General features: G+C 63.3%; 1 long non-coding RNA gene across 2 annotated transcripts in view; it reads left to right on the forward strand.

The window, feature by feature from the left end:
- LOC138575781 (uncharacterized) overlaps positions 1 to 20,059 on the forward strand; it is a 168,881-nt gene that overhangs the window by 76,057 nt on the left and 72,765 nt on the right. The gene's annotated exons all lie outside the window — the stretch shown is intronic.

The raw sequence follows: 20,059 nt of genomic DNA on the forward strand, positions 1-20,059 counted from the left end.
TCCCAGGTGTTCCCTCTACACCCTCCACGGCCCCTGCAGGCAGCCCACACCACAGGGGACTACCGTGCACCCCTGTTCATGTCCCACAGGCAACCCATCCACCATGGCCATGCCCCCCAGCCAACCCACATGTCACCTTGCACTACTGATCACCAACACATGTCTCCCTGCACCCCCACCCCGCAGCACTGTGGGGCACCCACCCCCACTCCCCACCAGTCAGGGGCACCCTCCACCAGCCCCCAACCCATGTCTCCCAGCACCCCCTGCAGTGCAGGGCACCCTTCACCAGGCCCCCACTCATGTCTCCCATCACCCCCAGCAGTGCAGGGCACCCTCCACCAGGCCCCCACTCATGTCTCCCATCACCCCCACCCCCAAAATCTAGGGGCACCCTCCGCCAGGCCCCCACTCATGTCTCCCTGCACCCCCACCGCCCACCAGTCAGGGGCACCCTCCACCAGGCCCACACTCATGTCCCCCTGCATCCCCACCCACCAGCATCCAGGGGCACCCTCCACCAGGCCCCCACTCATGTCCAACTCATGTCTCCCATCACCCCCACCCACCAGCATCCAGGGGCACCCTCCACCAGGCCCCCACTCATGTCTCCCAGCACCCCACCCCCCAGCATCCAGGGGCACCCTCCACCAGGCCCCCACTCATGTCCAACTCATGTCTCCCATCACCCCCACCCACCAGCATCCAGGGGCATACTCCACCAAGCCCCCACTCATGTCTCCCAGCACCCCCACCCCCCAGCATCCAGGGGCACCCTCCACCAGGCCCCCACTCATGTCTCCCAGCACCCCCACCCCCCAGCATCCAGGGGCACCCTCCACCAGGCCCCCACTCATGTCCAACTCATGTCTCCCATCACCCCTACCCCCCAGCATCCAGGGGCACCCTCCACCAGGCCCCCACTCATGTCCCCCTGCACCCCCACCCCCCAGCAGTGCAGGGCAACCTCCGCAGGCCCCCACTCATGTCTCCCATCACCCCACCCCCCAGCAGTGCAGGGCACCCTCCACCAGGCCCCCACTCATGTCCAACTCATGTCTCCCATCACCCCCACCCCCAGCATCCAGGGGCACCCTCCACCAGGCCCCCACTCATGTCTCCCATCACCCCCACCCCCAGCAGTCAGGGGCACCCTCCACCAGGCCCCCACTCATGTCTCCCATCACCCCCACCTCCCAGCAGTCAGGGGCACCCTCCACCAGGCCCCCACTCATGCCCAACTCATGTCTCCCAGCACCCCCACCCCCCAGCAGTGCAGGGCACCCTCCACCAGGCCCCCACTCATGTGCCCCTGGACCCCCACCCCCCAGCATCCAGGGGCACCCTCCACCAGGCCCCCACTCATGTCTCCCATCACCCCCACCCCCACCCCCCAGCAATGCAGGGCACCCTCCACCAGGCCCCCACTCATGTCCAACTCATGTCTCCCATCACCCTCACCCCCCAGCATCTAGGGGCACCCTCCACCAGGCCCCCACTCATGTCTCCCTGCACCCCCAGCCCCCACCAGTCAGGGGCACCCTCCACCAGGCCCCCACTCATGTCAACTCATGTCTCCCATCACCCCCACCCCCAGCATCTAGGGGCACCCTCCGCCAGGCCCCCACTCATGTCTCCCTGCACCCCCACCCCCCACCAGTCAGGGGCACCCTCCACCAGGCCCCCACTCATGTCCCCCAGCGCCCCCACCCACCAGCATCCAGGGGCACCCTCCACCAGGCCCCCACTCATGTCCAACTCATGTCTCCCATCACCCCCACCCACCAGCAACCAGGGGCACCCTCCACCAGGCCCCCACTCATGTCCCCCTGCACCCCCACCCACCGGCATCCAGGGGCACCCTCCACCAGGCCCCCACTCATGTCCCCCTGCACCACCACCCACCAGCATCCAGGGGCACCCTCCACCAGGCCCCCACTCATGTCTCCCATCACCCCCACCCCCCAGCAGTGCAGGGCACCCTTCACCAGGCCCCCACTCATGTCTCCCATCACCCCCACCCCCCAGCAGTGCAGGGCACCCTCCACCAGGCCCCCACTCATGTCTCCCATCACCCCCACCCCCAACATCTAGGGGCACCCTCCGCCAGGCCCCCACTCATGTCTCCCTGCACCCCGACCCCCCACCAGTCAGGGGCACCCTCCAACAGGCCCACACTCATGTCCCCCTGCATCCCCATCCATCAGCATCCAGGGGCACCCTCCACCAGGCCCCCACTCATGTCCAACTCATGTCTCCCATCACCCCCACCCACCAGCATCCAGGGGCACCCTCCACCAGGCCCCCACTCATGTCCCCCTGTACCCCCACCCACCAGCATCCAGGGGCACCCTCCACCAGGCCCCCACTCATGTCCCCCTGCACCCCCACCCACCAGCATCCAGGGGCACCCTCCACCAGGCCCCCACTCATGTCTCCCATCACCCCACCCCCCAGCAGTGCAGGGCACCCTTCACCAGGCCCCCACTCATGTCTCCCATCACCCCCACCCCCCAGCAGTGCAGGGCACCCTCCACCAGGCCCCCACTCATGTCCAACTCATGTCTCCCATCACCCCCACCCCCCAGCCTCCAGGGGCACCCTCCACCAGGCCCCCACTCATGTCCCCCTGCACCCCCCCAACAGTCAGGGGCACCCTCCACCAGGCCCCCACTCATGTCCCCCTGCACCCTCACCCCCCAGCAGTGCGGGGCACCCTCCACCAGGCCCCCACTCATGTCTCCCATCACCCCCACCCCCCAGCAGTGCAGGGCACCCTCCACCAGGCCCCCACTCATGTCTCCCATCACCCCCACCCCCCAACAGTCAGGGGCACCCTCCACCAGGCCCCCACTCATGTCTCCCATCACCCCCACCCCCCAGCAGGCAGGGGCACCCTCCACCAGGCCCCCACTCATGTCCAACTCATGTCTCCTAGCAACCCCACCCCCAGCAGTGCAGGGCACCCTCCACCAGGCCCCCACTCATGTCTCCCATCACCCCCACCACCCAGCAGTGCAGGGCACCCTCCACCAGGCCCCCACTCATGTCTCCCATCACCCCCACCACCCAGCAGTGCAGGGCACCCTCCACCAGGCCCCCACTCATGTCTCCCATCACCCCCACCACCCAGCAGTGCAGGGCACCCTCCACCAGGCCCCCACTCATGTCTCCCATCACCCCCACCCCGCAGCATCTAGGGGCACCCTCCACCAGGCCCCCACTCATGTCTCCCTGCACCCCCAGCCCCCACCAGTGAGGGGCACCCTCCACCAGGCCCCCACTCATGTCTCCCTGCACCCCCACCCACCAGCATCCAGGGGCACCCTCCACCAGGCCCCCACTCATGTCTCCCATCACCCCCACCCACCAGCATCCAGGGGCACCCTCCACCAGGCCCCCACTCATGTCCCCCTGCACCCCCACCCACCAGAATCCAGGGGCACCCTCCACCAGGCCCCCCACTCATGTACGTGTGTTTCGGGATGCACGGGAAGTTCCACACGCGATTGGCCTGGGTACGTGTACTTCGGCGTGCTCGGGAAGTCCCACACGCGATTTCAGCAGGGTACGTGTATTCCGAGGTGCGCAGGAAGATTCACACGCGATTTCAGCAGGGTATGTGTATTTCGGTGGTGCCGGGGAATGCTACACGTGATTTGGCCGTGTGGGTCCTCCCAGGTGTTCCCTCTACACCCTCCACGGCCCCTGCAGGCAGCCCACACCACAGGGAACTACCCTGCACCCCTGTTCATGTCCCACAGGCAACCCATCCACCATGGCCATGCCCCCCAGCCAACCCACATGTCACCTTGCACTACTGATCACCAGCACATGTCTCCCAGCACCCCCACCCCGCAGCACTGTGGGGCACCCTCCACCAGGCCCCCACTCATGTCTCCCTGCACCCACACCCCCCACCAGTCAGGGGCACCCTCCACCAGCCCTCCACTCATGTCTCCCAGCACCCCCACCCCCCACCAGTCAGGGGCACCCTCCACCAGGCCCCCACTCATGTCTCCCAGCACCCCCACCCCCCAGCATCCAGGGGCACCCTCCACCAGGCCCCCACTCATGTCCAACTCATGTCTCCCATCACCCCCACCCACCAGCATCCAGGGGCACACTCCACCAAGCCCCCACTCATGTCTCCCAACACCCCCAGCCCCCAGCATCCAGGGGCACCCTCCACCAGGCCCCCACTCATGTCCCCCATCATGCAGGGCACCCTCCACCAGGCCCCCACTCATGTCCAACTCATGTCTCTCATCACCCCTACCCCCCAGCATCCAGGGGCACCCTCCACCAGGCCCGCACTCATGTCCCCCATCATGCAGGGCACCCTCCACCAGGCCCCCACTCATGTCCAACTCATGTTTCCCATCACCCCCACCCCCCAGCATCCAGGGCACCCTCCACAAGGCCCCCACTCATGTCTCCCATCACCCCCACCCCCCAACAGTCAGGGGCACCCTCCACCAGGCCCCCACTCATGTCTCCCATCACCCCCACCCCCCAGCAGGCAGGGGCACCCTCCACCAGGCCCCCACTCATGTCCAACACATGTCTTCCAGCACCCCCACCCCCCAGCAGTGCAGGGCACCCTCCACCAGGCCCCCACTCATGTCTCCCATCACCCCCTCCACCCAGCAGGGCAGGGCACCCTCCACCAGGCCCCCACTCATGTCTCCCTGCACCCCCAGCCCCCACCAGTCAGGGGCACCCTCCACCCGGCCCCCACTCATGTCACCCTGCACCCCCACCCAACAGCATCCAGGGGCACCCTCCACCAGGCCCCCACTCATGTCCAACTCATGTCTCCCATCACCCCCACCCACCAGCATCCAGGGGCACCCTCCACCAGGCCCCCACTCATGTCCCCCTGCACCCCCACCCACCAGCATCCAGGGGCACCCTCCACCAGGCCCCCACTCATGTCCCCCTGCACCCCCACCCACCAGAATCCAGGGGCACCCTCCACCAGGCCCCCCACTCATGTACGTGTGTTTCGGGATGCACGGGAAGTTCCACACGCGATTGGCCTGGGTACGTGTACTTCGGCGTGCTCGGGAAGTCCCACACGCGATTTCAGCAGGGTACGTGTATTCCGAGGTGCGCAGGAAGATTCACACGCGATTTCAGCAGGGTATGTGTATTTCGGTGGTGCCGGGGAATGCTACACGTGATTTGGCCGTGTGGGTCCTCCCAGGTGTTCCCTCTACACCCTCCACGGCCCCTGCAGGCAGCCCACACCACAGGGAACTACCCTGCACCCCTGTTCATGTCCCACAGGCAACCCATCCACCATGGCCATGCCCCCCAGCCAACCCACATGTCACCTTGCACTACTGATCACCAGCACATGTCTCCCAGCACCCCCACCCGCAGCACTGTGGGGCACCCTCCACCAGGCCCCCACTCATGTCTCCCTGCACCCACACCCCCCACCAGTCAGGGGCACCCTCCACCAGCCCTCCACTCATGTCTCCCAGCACCCCCACCCCCCACCAGTCAGGGGCACCCTCCACCAGGCCCCCACTCATGTCTCCCAGCACCCCCACCCCCCAGGGGCACCCTCCACCAGGCCCCCACTCATGTCCAACTCATGTCTCCCATCACACCCACCCACCAGCATCCAGGGGCACACTCCACCAAGCCCCCACTCATGTCTCCCAACACCCCCAGCCCCCAGCATCCAGGGGCACCCTCCACCAGGCCCCCACTCATGCCTCCCAGCACCCCCACCCCCAGCATCCAGGGGCACCCTCCACCAGGCCCCCACTCATGTCCAACTCATGTCTCTCATCACCCCTACCCCCCAGCATCCAGGGGCACCCTCCACCAGGCCCGCACTCATGTCCCCCATCATGCAGGGCACCCTCCACCAGGCCCCCACTCATGTCCAACTCATGTTTCCCATCACCCCCACCCCCCAGCATACAGGGCGCCCTCCACAAGGCCCCCACTCATGTCTCCCATCACCCCCACCCCCCAACAGTCAGGGGCACCCTCCACCAGGCCCCCACTCATGTCTCCCATCACCCCCACCCCCCAGCAGGCAGGGGCACCCTCCACCAGGCCCCCACTCATGTCCAACCCATGTCTTCCAGCACCCCCACCCCCCAGCAGTGCAGGGCACCCTCCACCAGGCCCCCACTCATGTCTCCCATCACCCCCTCCACCCAGCAGGGCAGGGCACCCTCCACCAGGCCCCCACTCATGTCTCCCTGCACCCCCAGCCCCCACCAGTCAGGGGCACCCTCCACCAGGCCCCCACTCATGTCACCCTGCACCCCCACCCAACAGCATCCAGGGGCACCCTCCACCAGGCCCCCACTCATGTCCAACTCATGTCTCCCATCACCCCCACCCACCAGCATCCAGGGGCACCCTCCACCAGGCCCCCACTCATGTCCCCCTGCACCCCCACCCACCAGCATCCAGGGGCACCCTCCACCAGGCCCCACTCATGTCTCCCATCACCCCCACCCCCCAGCAGTGCAGGGCACCCTCCACCAGGCCCCCACTCATGTCTCCCATCACCCCCACCCCCCAGCAGTCAGGGGTACCCTCCACCAGGCCCCCACTCATGTCTCCCATCACCCCCACCCCCCAGCAGTCAGGGGCACCCTCCACCAGGCCCCCACTCATGACCAACTCATGTCTCCCAGCACCCCCACCCCCCAGCAGTGCAGGGCACCCTCCACCAGGCCCCCACTCATGTCCAACTCATGTCTCCCATCACCCCCACCCACCAGCATCCAGGGGCACACTCCACCAAGCCCCCACTCATGTCTCCCAACACCCCCACCCCCCAGCATCCAGGGGCACCCTCCACCAGGCCCCCACTCATGTCTCCCAGCACCCCCACCCCCAGCATCCAGGGGCACCCTCCACCAGGCCCCCACTCATGTCCAACTCATGTCTCCCATCACCCCTACCCCCCAGCATCCAGGGGCACCCTCCACCAGGCCCGCACTCATGTCCCCCATCATGCAGGGCACCCTCCACCAGGCCCCCACTCATGTTTCCCATCACCCCCACCCCCCAGCATCCAGGGCGCCCTCCACAAGGCCCCCACTCATGTCTCCCATCACCCCCACCCCCCAACAGTCAGGGGCACCCTCCACCAGGCCCCCACTCATGTCTCCCATCACCCCCACCCCCCAGCAGGCAGGGGCACCCTCCACCAGGCCCCCACTCATGTCCAACTCATGTCTTCCAGCACCCCCACCCCCCAGCAGTGCAGGGCACCCTCCACCAGGCCCCCACACATGTCTCCCATCACCCCCTCCACCCAGCAGGGCAGGGCACCCTCCACCAGGCCCCCACTCATGTCTCCCTGCACCCCCAGCCCCCACCAGTCAGGGGCACCCTCCACCCGGCCCCCACTCATGTCACCCTGCACCCCCACCCAACAGCATCCAGGGGCACCCTCCACCAGGCCCCCACTCATGTCCAACTCATGTCTCCCATCACCCCCACCCACCAGCATCCAGGGGCACCCTCCACCAGGCCCCCACTCATGTCCCCCTGCACCCCCACCCACCAGCATCCAGGGGCACCCTCCACCAGGCCCCCACTCATGTCTCCCATCACCCCCACCCCCCAGCAGTGCAGGGCACCCTTCACCAGGCCCCCACTCATGTCTCCCATCACCCCCACCCCCCAGCAGTGCAGGGCACCCTCCACCAGGCCCCCACTCATGTCCAACTCATGTCTCCCATCACCCCCACCCCCCAGCCTCCAGGGGCACCCTCCACCAGGCCCCCACTCATGTCCGCCTGCACCCCCCCAACAGTCAGGGGCACCCTCCACCAGGCCCCCACTCATGTCCCCCTGCACCCTCACCCCCCAGCAGTGCAGGGCACCCTCCACCAGGCCCCCACTCATGTCTCCCATCACCCCCACCCCCTAGCAGTGCAGGGCACCCTCCACCAGGCCCCCACTCATGTCTCCCATCACCCCCACCCCCCAACAGTCAGGGGCACCCTCCACCAGGCCCCCACTCATGTCTCCCATCACCCCCACCCCCCAGCAGGCAGGGGCACCCTCCACCAGGCCCCCACTCATGTCCAACTCATGTCTCCTAGCAACCCCAACCCCAGCAGTGCAGGGCACCCTCCACCAGGCCCCCACTCATGTCTCCCATCACCCCCACCACCCAGCAGTGCAGGGCACCCTCCACCAGGCCCCCACTCATGTCTCCCTGCACCCCCAGCCCCCACCAGTCAGGGGCACCCTCCACCAGGCCCCCACTCATGTCTCCCTGCACCCCCACCCACCAGCATCCAGGGGCACCCTCCACCAGGCCCCCACTCATGTCTCCCATCACCCCCACCCACCAGCATCCAGGGGCACCCTCCACCAGGCCCCCACTCATGTCCCCCTGCACCCCCACCCACCAGAATCCAGGGGCACCCTCCACCAGGCCCCCCACTCATGTACGTGTACTTCGGCGTGCTCGGGAAGTCCCACACGCGATTTCAGCAGGTTACGTGTATTCCGAGGTGCGCAGGAAGATTCACACGCGATTTCAGCAGGGTATGTGTATTTCGGTGGTGCCGGGGAATGCTACACGTGATTTGGCCGTGTGGGTCCTCCCAGGTGTTCCCTCTACACCCTCCACGGCCCCTGCAGGCAGCCCACACCACAGGGAACTACCCTGCACCCCTGTTCATGTCCCACAGGCAACCCATCCACCATGGCCATGCCCCCCAGCCAACCCACATGTCACCTTGCACTACTGATCACCAGCACATGTCTCCCAGCACCCCCACCCCGCAGCACTGTGGGGCACCCTCCACCAGGCCCCCACTCATGTCTCCCTGCACCCACACCCCCCACCAGTCAGGGGCACCCTCCACCAGCCCTCCACTCATGTCTCCCAGCACCCCCACCCCCCACCAGTCAGGGGCACCCTCCACCAGGCCCCCACTCATGTCTCCCAGCACCCCCACCCCCCAGCATCCAGGGGCACCCTCCACCAGGCCCCCACTCATGTCCAACTCATGTCTCCCATCACCCCCACCCACCAGCATCCAGGGGCACACTCCACCAAGCCCCCACTCATGTCTCCCAACACCCCCACCCCCCAGCATCCAGGGGCACCCTCCACCAGGCCCCCACTCATGTCTCCCAGCACCCCCACCATCCAGGGGCACCCTCCACCAGGCCCCCACTCATGTCCTACTCATGTCTCCCATCACCCCTACCCCCCAGTATCCAGGGGCACCCTCCACCAGGCCCGCACTCATGTCCCCCATCATGCAGGGCACCCTCCACCAGGCCCCCACTCATGTCCAACTCATGTTTCCCATCACCCCCACCCCCCAGCATCCAGGGCGCCCTCCACAAGGCCCCCACTCATGTCTCCCATCACCCCCACCCCCCAACAGTCAGGGGCACCCTCCACCAGGCCCCCACTCATGTCTCCCATCACCCCCACCCCCCAGCAGGCAGGGGCACCCTCCACCAGGCCCCCACTCATGTCCAACTCATGTCTTCCAGCACCCCCACCCCCCAGCAGTGCAGGGCACCCTCCACCAGGCCCCCACTCATGTCTCCCATCACCCCCTCCACCCAGCAGGGCAGGGCACCCTCCACCAGGCCCCCACTCATGTCTCCCTGCACCCCCAGCCCCCACCAGTCAGGGGCACCCTCCACCAGGCCCCCACTCATGTCACCCTGCACCCCCACCCAACAGCATCCAGGGGCACCCTCCACCAGGCCCCCACTCATGTCCAACTCATGTCTCCCATCACCCCCACCCACCAGCATCCAGGGGCACCCTCCACCAGGCCCCCACTCATGTCCCCCTGCACCCCCACCCACCAGCATCCAGGGGCACCCTCCACCAGGCCCCACTCATGTCTCCCATCACCTCCACCCCCCAGCAGCGCAGGGCACCCTCCACCAGGCCCCCACTCATGTCTCCCATCACCCCCACCCCCCAGCAGTGCAGGGCACCCTCCACCAGGCCCCCACTCATGTCTCCCATCACCCCCACCCCCCATCAGTCAGGGGTACCCTCCACCAGGCCCCCACTCATGTCTCCCATCACCCCCACCCCCCAGCAGTCAGGGGCACCCTCCACCAGGCCCCCACTCATGACCAACTCATGTCTCCCAGCACCCCCACCCCCCAGCAGTGCAGGGCACCCTCCACCAGGCCCCCACTAATGTCTCCCATCACCCCCACCTCCCAGCATCTAGGGGCACCCTCCACCAGGCCCCCACTCATGTCTCCCTGCACCCCCAGCCCCCACCATTCATGGGCACCCTCCACCAGGCCCACACTGATGTCCCCCTGCACCCCCACCCACCAGCATCCAGGGGCACCCTCCACCAGGCCCCCACTCATGTCCAACTCATGTCTCCCATCACCCCCACCCACCAGCATCCAGGGGCACCCTCCACCAGGCCCCCACTCATGTCCCCCTGCACCCCCCCAACAGTCAGGGGCACCCTCCACCAGGTCCCCACTCATGTCTCCCTGCACCCCCACCCCCCACCAGTCGGGGGCACCCTCCAACAGGCCCACACTCATGTCCCCCTGCATCCCCATCCACCAGCATCCAGGGGCACCCTCCACCAGGCCCCCACTCATGTCCAACTCATGTCTCCCATCACCCCCACCCACCAGCATCCAGGGGCACCCTCCACCAGGCCCCCACTCATGTCCCCCTGTACCCCCACCCACCAGCATCCAGGGGCACCCTCCACCAGGCCCCCACTCATGTCCCCCTGCACCCCCACCCACCAGCATCCAGGGGCACCCTCCACCAGGCCCCCACTCATGTCTCCCATCACCCCCACCCCCCAGCAGTGCAGGGCACCCTTCACCAGGCCCCCACTCATGTCTCCCATCACCCCCACCCCCCAGCAGTGCAGGGCACCCTCCACCAGGCCCCCACTCATGTCCAACTCATGTCTCCCATCACCCCTACCCCCCAGCCTCCAGGGGCACCCTCCACCAGGCCCCCACTCATGTCCCCCTGCACCCCCCAACAGTCAGGGGCACCCTCCACCAGGCCCCCACTCATGTCCCCCTGCACCCTCACCCCCCAGCAGTGCAGGGCACCCTCCACCAGGCCCCCACTCATGTCTCCCATCACCCCCACCCCCCAGCAGTGCAGGGCACCCTCCACCAGGCCCCCACTCATGTCTCCCATCACCCCCACCCCCCAACAGTCAGGGGCACCCTCCACCAGGCCCCACTCATGTCTCCCATCACCCCCACCCCCCAGCAGGCAGGGGCACCCTCCACCAGGCCCCCACTCATGTCCAACTCATGTCTCCTAGCAACCCCACCCCCAGCAATGCAGGGCACCCTCCACCAGGCCCCCACTCATGTCTCCCATCACCCCCACCACCCAGCAGTGCAGGGCACCCTCCACCAGGCCCCCACTCATGTCTCCCATCACCCCCACCCGCAGCATCTAGGGGCACCCTCCACCAGGCCCCAACTCATGTCTCCCTGCACCCCCAGCCCCCACCAGTCAGGGGCACCCTCCACCAGACCCCCACTCATGTCTCCCTGCACCCCCACCCACCAGCATCCAGGGGCACCCTCCACCAGGCCCCCACTCATGTCTCCCATCACCCCCACCCACCAGCATCCAGGGGCACCCTCCACCAGGCCCCCACTCATGTCCCCCTGCACCCCCACCCACCAGAATCCAGGGGCACCCTCCACCAGGCCCCCCACTCATGTACATGTGTTTCGGGATGCACGGAAAGTTCCACACGCGATTGGCCTGGGTACGTGTACTTCGGCGTGCTCGGGAAGTCCCACACGCGATTTCAGCAGGGTACGTGTATTCCGAGGTGCGCAGGAAGATTCACACGCGATTTCAGCAGGGTATGTGTATTTCGGTGGTGCCGGGGAATGCTACACGTGATTTGGCCGTGTGGGTCCTCCCAGGTGTTCCCTCTACACCCTCCACGGCCCCTGCAGGCAGCCCACACCACAGGGAACTACCCTGCACCCCTGTTCATGTCCCACAGGCAACCCATCCACCATGGCCATGCCCCCCAGCCAACCCACATGTCACCTTGCACTACTGATCACCAGCACATGTCTCCCAGCACCCCCACCCCGCAGCACTGTGGGGCACCCTCCACCAGGCCCCCACTCATGTCTCCCAGCACCCCCACCCCCCACCAGTCAGGGGCACCCTCCACCAGGCCCCCACTCATGTCTCCCAGCACCCCCACCCCCAGCATCCAGGGGCACCCTCCACCAGGCCCCCACTCATGTCCAACTCATGTCTCCCATCACCCCTACCCCCCAGCATCCAGGGGCACCCTCCACCAGGCCCGCACTCATGTCCCCCATCATGCAGGGCACCCTCCACCAGGCCCCCACTCATGTCCAACTCATGTTTCCCATCACCCCCACCCCCCAGCATCCAGGGCGCCCTCCACAAGGCCCCCACTCATGTCTCCCATCACCCCCACCCCCCAACAGTCAGGGGCACCCTCCACCAGGCCCCCACTCATGTCTCCCATCACCCCCACCCCCCAGCAGGCAGGGGCACCCTCCACCAGGCCCCCACTCATGTCCAACTCATGTCTTCCAGCACCCCCACCCCCCAGCAGTGCAGGGCACCCTCCACCAGGCCCCCACTCATGTCTCCCATCACCCCCTCCACCCAGCAGGGCAGGGCACCCTCCACCAGGCCCCCACTCATGTCTCCCTGCACCCCCAGCCCCCACCAGTCAGGGGCACCCTCCACCAGGCCCCCACTCATGTCACCCTGCACCCCCACCCAACAGCATCCAGGGGCACCCTCCACCAGGCCCCCACTCATGTCCAACTCATGTCTCCCATCACCCCCACCCACCAGCATCCAGGGGACCCTCCACCAGGCCCCCACTCATGTCCCCCTGCACCCCCACCCACCAGCATCCAGGGGCACCCTCCACCAGGCCCCACTCATGTCTCCCATCACCCCCACCCCCCAGCAGTGCAGGGCACCCTCCACCAGGCCCCCACTCATGTCTCCCATCACCCCCACCCCCCAGCAGTGCAGGGCACCCTCCACCAGGCCCCCACTCATGTCCCCCTGCACCCCCACCCACCAGCATCCAGGGGCACCCTCCACCAGGCCCCACTCATGTCTCCCATCACCCCCACCCCCCAGCAGTGCAGGGCACCCTCCACCAGGCCCCCACTCATGTCTCCCATCACCCCCACCCCCCAGCAGTCAGGGGTACCATCCACCAGGCCCCCACTCATGTCTCCCATCACCCCCACCCCCCAGCAGTCAGGGGCACCCTCCACCAGGCCCCCACTCATGACCAACTCATGTCTCCCAGCACCCCCACCCCCCAGCAGTGCAGGGCACCCTCCACCAGGCCCCCACTAATGTCTCCCATCACCCCCACCTCCCAACATCTAGGGGCACCCTCCACCAGGCCCCCACTCATGTCTCCCTGCACCCCCAGCCCCCACCATTCATGGGCACCCTCCACCAGTCCCCCACTGATGTCCCCCTGCACCCCCACCCACCAGCATCCAGGGGCACCCTCCACCAGGCCCCCACTCATGTCTAACTCATGTCTCCCATCACCCCCACCCACCAGCATCCAGGGGCACCCTCCACCAGGCCCCCACTCATGTCCCCCTGCACCCGCACCCACCAGCATCCAGGGGCACCCTCCACCAGGCCCCCACTCATGTCCCCCTGCACCCGCACCCTCCAGCATCCAGGGGCACCCTCCACCAGGCCCCCACTCATGTCTCCCATCACCCCCACCCCCCAGCAGTGCAGGGCACCCTCCACCGGGCCCCCACTCATGTCTCCCATCACCCCCACCCCCCAGTAGTGCAGGGCACCCTCCACCAGGCCCCCACTCATGTCTCCCATCACCCCCACCCCCCAGCAGTGCAGGGCACCCTCCACCAGGCCCCCACTCATGTCTCCCATCACCCCCACCCCCCAGCATCCAGGGGCACCCTCCACCAGGCCCCCACTCCTGTCTCCCAGCACCCCCACCCCCCAGCCGTGCGATTTGCCTGGGTACGTGTATTCTTGGGGTGCGCGGGTAGTCTCACATGCGATACCATCAGGGTATATGTATTATGGGTCCGCGTGAACTTCCACATGCGATACCAGCAGGCTACGTGTATTACGGGGTTTGCGGGAAGTTCCACATGCGATTCGTGTATTTCGCGGTGCATGTGAAGTTTCACACGCGATTTTGGAGGGTATGTGTATTTCGGTGTGCGTGTGAAGTTCCACACGCGACTGGGCCTTTGAGAGTGGGGTACGTGTATTCCAGGGGTGGGCGGGAATATTTACTCGCGACTGGGCCTGGGAGAGCGTGTTACGTGTATTCCTGGGGTGGGCGGGAAGATACACACGGTCGCCTACAACGCGCCAAAAAATAAATGCTCCAATCCTGAAACACGTACGCCAGCATGAATCAGGCGTACGTCGACCTGCGCAGCATAAAAGTGCGCGCAAGCAACAAACAAGCTCAGACGCCAGGATGAATATACCGTTCCTAGCAGCAGTGGCCATGGGTTACCAAAGGAGGAGGATAGTGAGGGCCCAAATTTTCACTCCCAGAACCAGCCTTTTTGGGATGCCTGATGACCAGGTCTATGGGAGGTACAGGTTTCCACCACACATATTACTGGAACTGGTCAGTGAGTGGGAGGATGACCTCACATCACCCACCCTGTGCTCCCAAGCACTCAGTCCACTGGAGAAGGTCCTTAATGTACTGCACTTCTTGGCCACTGGATCATTTCAGCGGACAAGTGCCATAGTGGGTGGTGTGTCACAGGCCACGCAGTCACGCTGCCTACACCAGGTCTTGAACATCATCACAGCACGCCCATCAGTCCGCAGGCACATATACCTACCCAGGACACCTGCAGAAAGGCAGGCTGCCGCCCTGGATTTCTACGGTGTGGCACAATTCCCCAAAGTGCTAGGTGCCATTGACTGCACCCATGTGGCACTACGTCCCCCCAGGGCATCTGAGCACATCTATAGGAACCGAAGCACTGGCATTCCATCAACGTGCAGGTAGTATGTAATGCCAAGGGAATCATCTCCTCAGTATATGCCAACTATCCAGGGTCCACCCACGACAGCTTCATTTACCGAATGTCTACCCTAAACCGGGACCTAGAAGCTGGGCGGCATGGCGATACATGGCTGCTTGGTGAGTATGAATGCCACTGCACATGCATGCATGTCAGATGCAGAGTTATGTCACTACCCCACTAATGATACCCATCACCTCCTCACCAGGGGACAGTGCCTACACTCTGAGCACCCACATGATGACGCCAATTCGGAACCCCATCACGCCTCCCGAGGTAAGATACAACACAGCCCATATTGCAACTCGGGGCATAGTGGAGCGCACATTCGGAGTGCTCAAGTCACGCTTTCGCTCCCTTGACCGTTCTGGCGGGCAGCTGTTATATGCGCCCCCAGTAGTGTGCAGGATCATAGTGGCAGCATGTGTCCTGCACAATGTTGCAACACGCCGGGGCCTGGCTGTGGACATGGTGGTGCCCCCACATCCCCAACCACATGCACGCCCACTGCGCATGGGAGGGGAAAGGGCACTGGGTGAGGCAGCCCGTACGCAGCTGGTGGCTAATTACTTCACATAGAAATCACACCCCTGTGGAGTGCACACAGCCCTGGCACGTACCATCTGATAAGCAATGATGACTCGACCTGACAATTATGACGAACAAAGGGACAGTCAACTGTCAGAACCATAGCAGCCTGTTCATGTGGAAGTGTCAGAATGTGTGCATCCCTACCTACACAAACACCACCAATGCAGTGTCATCCAAAGACACACTTCCATGCTGCAGAAATGAATACCAACTTGCAAAATACTACATGAGAACAGTGCCATGTCACCCAACCCCTCCCCGGCACGGCCACACAACACACCATGGCATGTCATGCAATGTGAGAGCAAACAAATTAATCCCCACAACATGCCCCAAGTGTCACCAACTGCAGTGTCCCTAATGGAAACTGGCCACACATGAAATGCTCACAGTAATGCAGGACCTACAACACACATTACCAAATACTTACCAAGAATACCAATCACCTACACAACCTCCAACCTACCTTAAACATGACATTACAGACTTAAAAAATTGGTAGCCTCACTACCTGATAATGCCAGCACTTCGAACACTTCCAAGTATACAGTGTTAGCGCCACGCAGGAGTGTAGGTGCACTGCTTACAACATGGACTCCAGTTCCAAGGTAGACCGCCTTGTGAAGACATGAGAAATGGACCTGCAAATTAGGAGGATGAGATGGATGCAGAGGCACATATCAATACACCATGCAGTGTACAATAAAACAACAATATGCACTATGAAAGTATACACAGTATTGACTACAGACTGCCCACACATCAAATGGGTGTCCAACGTCACCATGTACGTCAATGTCACTTGGGCACACCCTTTGCAAGCCCATGGAAACGGGAAGCAGGAGAGGTGTATGTCTCACAAACCCAAGCATCTGAACCAAATTCATGACAAGCCTGAATGTGCCCAGCCACAATACAGCGTATGCCCACGGGAGCCACACAAGGCAACACACTGTCCAAAAAACAAAAATTAAAAAAATAAATATAAAAATAAAATAGAAATGGCCATTAATGGGCCCAGAGGGGGGGGGTGAGGCCACCCAGGAGGTCCGAGGACAGTGTGCACACCAAAACCCACCTGTGTGGATCTTGCGGGAAAAAAAACACCTCCATGGGCTCATGGCCTGCACGGCTACCCTATTGTGAGAGGATCACTGCTGTCACTCTCCTCACCCTCTGCAGCTGCATCATGAGGTGGTGGCACTATGGGAGGCAGCCCACGCAAAGCCCTAGTCTGGTTCTCCATGGCAGCAAGCATGCGGGTGTGGAAGGTCTCGTTCTGGAGGATAATTGTGCATAGGTCCCCATGCAACAACTCACGGGATGCCCGGATCTCCGCCCTAGTTGCCTGCATCTCAGCTGAGAGCGTACGTCTGAGACGCTCCAGCTGCTGTTCTGTCCTTCTGTTTGTTGAAGCCTCAAGCTCAACAAAAGTCGTCCTGAGGTGAAGGAGTTCCACCCTCAGGGCTTCCCTGTGGCCCTCGGACTCTATGGAAATGGCTTCCCGCAGAGTCGCCAGTGCCGCCCGCCTGTCCCTGTCGGACGCCAACATGTCCTCCCTGTGTGACTGGCAGATGGAGTCTGTTGCCTGCTGTAGTCGCTCCATCAGCCTTTCGGGGGGGACAATGGAAGTGGCCACCCTATCCATGGCCTGAGCCATCATCTCTGATGATGCTGCCTGTTGGGTTGCCATACCGTATATGGATTGCTCCCATGCGGTATTGCCAGGTGGCGTACGGCCACCATGTCGGCGGGCACCACACCTGTCTGGGGCAAGGCGAACTGCGCCTTGCTGTGCCGGCACTGTCTGAGGCTGCAGGACTGCATTCCCCCTCTGATCTGCTGGCCCAGGAACAGGATGAGATGTTGCCGAGTGTGACCCTGCATCCGTAACCACCAAAGGCGTACCTGCCAACACTGACATCCCCATTGAGGATTCTAACCCTGGTGCAGGTGGGTAGGACAGAACAGAATCCCTCCCAGGAACACTCGCCTGCGATGGCACATAGGTCTCATCATCCGAATCGACACCTGAATACAGCTCGGGGGAGGTGTAGCCAGAGACACCCCTTGAGAGCACGACCTGCAGCAGTTGTGGGTTCTCACCCACCACCACACCACGTCCCTCACTGGTGGTCGGTCGGGCCTGAGACCCCTCCTGGGTCTGCACCATCTCCACAACCCCAGCAGTATCAAGTGCGTCCTCCCCTGCAAAGACATAAAAGAAAACAAATGGAAACAGGCATTAGCACTATGGCACACAATTAGGGCTGAGAAGCTACACAAACAGTACTTGATTGACACATGTCCCACATGACTAAAACCCTCCCATACATGCACCGTCACTGCGTGTGAAGGGGAGGCAGATGGCACACCGTGATGACACCAAGATGGAAGATGAACACATTTGCTGCATGCTGCCTAGCAGTGGCATCACACATTGGCCTGTGATTGGCAGGTAAAATTCACATGCCATCACACAGATGGCATGTACCCTAGCCATAAAGTGAAGATGGAGAGGAGGGCACCAATTGTTCATTCAGTCTAGTTTGCTCATGAAATTGATGTTTTCATTGAAATGGTTCAAATGTTGAACCTGGAGCTACCAGTCCAAAATGGTCCTATAGCACAGGGACATGTCTAAACAAATCATATCCAGAAAACAAAGCCAGTCCACTGTACCATAGCCATGTCAGACATGTGACAATAGGACTGAGAAATGCCTAGTAAAAGTGGTGGTATGCAAACAATCTGCCTGAATAAACAGATGAAAATAAGCAACAATGTTGTGGCAAGATGACACTTCAAGGGCAACTGGCGTGGTATTGGGCTAGATGTCTAATGTTGGCAGAAGGGATACTGCTATACCCAAATGCTGGTGCGCAGAATGTATTGGATGAGGCACATGGGTGACCCAAACCACTCAGGCACACACACCCTCACCTGGCACCCAAACAGAAGCCCTCACACACATACCATGCACATGGATGACACACACATGCATGTGCACTCACCGGACAATGCCTCGTTATATGCCATTTCTCCCACGCCTTGGATCTGTTCCCCCGTGACGTAGGTCCCAGCAACACGCTCATGTGGAGTGAGTTCTATGTCCTCTGCTGGAGACCCACCTCCAGTCACTAGAGTAGCGGCATGACTTGAGGCCAGCTTATTCTTTGCCCTGCGCTTCAGGTCATTCCAGCGCTTGTAGCATTCATTAGCTGTGCGCCTCACGATTCCAAGGGCACTTATGATGTCCGCAATGGTCTGCCAGTGTGCCAGACGTTGTGCAGGTGTGGTCTTGGATCCTGCAACAATCACCATTTTGCGGTAATGTGCGGACACATACTCTACAAGTGCATTCAGTTCGGCCTCATTGAAGCTGTGCTTCCTTGACGGGCCGGAATGTGTAGCCGTGTCTGGGGCATCGGCCTCTACTGGACGAGCACTCTTCCTCTTCTGCTTGGAAGGTGGTGGGGATCCTGAGTGTCCTACGCCGCTCTGGACACTAGGGGCAGGAGCCCCGGTGGACTTTGTACTAGGAGTGTGGGACTGCACACTCAGCATGGGAGTTGGTGCAGGCATTAGCTCAAGTGTGATGATGTCAGGGGGAATGTCAGCAAGATGGACTTGGACCGACACTGTCCTGGCTGGGTGTGTGAGAGGTGGGGTGGATGGAGCCGCAGCTGCCCCTGCAGCCTCCCCAGCCTGCCTACGCGGGGCAGCAGATGACCTAGCTGCCCCTGATCCACGTGGCCTGATGACACCAACGTGCACCGGCGCACGTGGCCTAGACCTGCTGACCTGGAAGTCAGCCATGGAGTCACCCTGTGCCAGGTCTGGTTCCACAGTGGGCTGGTCCAACAAGGGCTGAGCATGGATGGTGTCAGCCACGTTACCCTCAACCAGGGGGGGGCATCGGTGTCCCTGACTGCTCCTCCACACATGGGGGGCTAGGGGCACCCTGCAAGTCACGGCCACGTCCCCTACCGGATCCACCACGGCCACCACTTGGGGCTCGGCCACCTTTGCCACCCTTACGACTTGTTCGCCTCCCAGCCATGTCACTGATGTTATTGTGCGAATGGGAGTCGCTGTGAACTATTGTCCTGGGCAATTGGGCTCAAAGGGGTTGGGCACCAGATGGTAATCGTACCCTAGTGCTCTAGCAAGGCTGTATGTCACCCCTGGGGAAAGATGACGGGTCACGCAACGCACAGGCACCCCAAAAAAGGGAAGTAAGGTGCACGCAACCCCTCCTAGACCACGTGTGTGGAAAAATAAACCTGCACTACGCTGTGGCACCCAGAAACACACAAATGAACGTGTGCGTGTCACACGCAGCCTAGAATGACCTCTGAAGGGGTATGCGACACACGGGGCAAGCACAGATGTTAAATACGTG

Source organism: Ambystoma mexicanum, chromosome 1p (assembly GCF_040938575.1).
Source record: "Ambystoma mexicanum isolate Mex_15411 chromosome 1p, UKY_AmexF1_1, whole genome shotgun sequence".
Classification (NCBI taxonomy): Eukaryota; Metazoa; Chordata; class Amphibia; order Caudata; family Ambystomatidae; genus Ambystoma; species Ambystoma mexicanum.